Here is a 2,037-nt window from a genome sequence, read left to right on the forward strand (position 1 = left end):
AACAAGCATGACGATTTTCGGTAGGGAACGTCCCACCTTTGGGGACGAGATGATATCCATTGCCTGTTATTGCTTTCAAATTTTTTTTCTCGTGTCAACATAGAACAACAGGAGTGTTGTGTGAATTTTTGTGATTTTTTGGGGTTCGTTTGGACATTTTTATGCATTAACTAGTTTTCAATGCATTTATGTGCATAATTAAAATTTGAACTACATGCACATGCTCCAGTTCATATAAATTGGTTGAAAAATCAAATATGTGTCCTTGGGTGCATGCTTAGGTCCCATGCAAGAAATGTGAATGAATTTCAAACACTAGGGCACCCTTGATTGCCGGCAAAATATTGAGATGCCTGGTTTTTGAATTCTAGTAAATCCAAAACTCGTTTGAAATTCATGAAACTTGGCATGCTATCATGGAGCGGCATCAACATGTCGTTGTACAAATTTTGTCCCATTTGGGGCAGGTTTGGGTATATGATCCTCACAAACCGGAGCTTCTCACAACAAGCATGATGGTTTTCAGTAGGGAACGTCCCACCTTTGGGGATGAAACGATATCTATTGCCTCTGATTGCTTCCAATTTTTTTCTCGTGTCAACATAGAACAAGAGGATTGTTGTGTGAATTTTTGTGATTTTTCGGGGTTCGTTTGGACATTTTTATGCATTAATTGAGTTTTCAATGCATTCATGTGCATAATACAAAATTGAACTACTTGCACATGCTCTCGTGAATATAAACTGGTTGAAAAATCAAATATGTGTCCTTGTGTGCATTCTTAGGTCCCATGCAAGAAATGGGAATGAATTTCAAACACTAGGGCACCGTTGATTGCCGGCAAAACATTGAGATGCCTGGTTTTTAAATTCTAGTAAATCCAAAACTGGTCTGAAATTCATGAAACTTGGCATGCTATCATGGAGCGGCATCAACATGTCGTGGTACAAATTTTGTCCCGTTTGGGGCAGGTTTGGGTATATGATTTTCACAAACCGGAGCTTCTCACAACAAGCATGATGGTTTTCAGTAGGGAACGTCCCACCTTTGGGGACGAAACGATATCCATTGCCTCTTATTGTTTTCAAAGTTTTTTCTTGTGTGAACATAGAACAACAGGAGTGTTGTGTGAATTTTTGTGATTTTTCGGGGTTCGTTTGGACATTTTTATGCATTAACTGAGTTTTCAATGCATTTATGTGCATAACTCAAATTTGAACTACATGCACATGCTCCAGTGCATATAAATTGGTTGAAAATCAAATATGTGTCCTTGGGTGCATGCTTAGGTCCCATGCAAGAAATGAGAATGAATTTCGAACACTAGGGCACCGTTAATTGCGAGCAAAACATTGAGATGTCTGGTTTTTAAATTCTAGTAAATCCAAACTCGTCTGAAATTCGTGAAACTTGGCACGCTATCATGGAGAGGCATCAACATGCCGTGGTACAAATTTTATCCCATTTGGAGCAGGTTTGGGTATATGCTTCTCACAAACCGGAGCTTCTCCCAACAAGCATGATGGTTTTCGGTAGGGAACGTCCCACCTTTGGGGACGAAGCAATGTCCATTGCCTCTTATTGCTTTCAAAAAATTTCTCGTGTCAACATAGAACAACAGGAGTGTTATGTGAATTTTTGTGATTCTTTGGGGTTCGTTTGGACATTTTTATACATTAACTGAGTTTTCAATGCATTTATGTGCATAATTCAAATTTGAATTACATGCACATGCTCCAGTGCATATAAATTGGTTGAAAAATCAAACATGTGTCCTTGGGTGCATGCTTAGGTCCCATGCAAGAAATGGGAATGAATTTCAAACACTAGGGCACCGTTGATTGCCGGCAAAACATTGAGATGCCTGGTTTTTAAATTCTAGTGAATCCAAAATTATGTTAACCATTCACGTGACGCCACATGTCTTGGTTTTAATGGTTGTAGGAGGTGTCGTGCGGACAGCTGCTTGACCTTGACTGAATGAGAGGCGTGCGAGCGCCATTCGGTGTGCAGGCTGACCGAGAGGCGTGCAAGCTG

This window comes from Triticum dicoccoides, chromosome 1A, assembly GCF_002162155.2.
Source record: "Triticum dicoccoides isolate Atlit2015 ecotype Zavitan chromosome 1A, WEW_v2.0, whole genome shotgun sequence".
Classification (NCBI taxonomy): Eukaryota; Viridiplantae; Streptophyta; class Magnoliopsida; order Poales; family Poaceae; genus Triticum; species Triticum dicoccoides.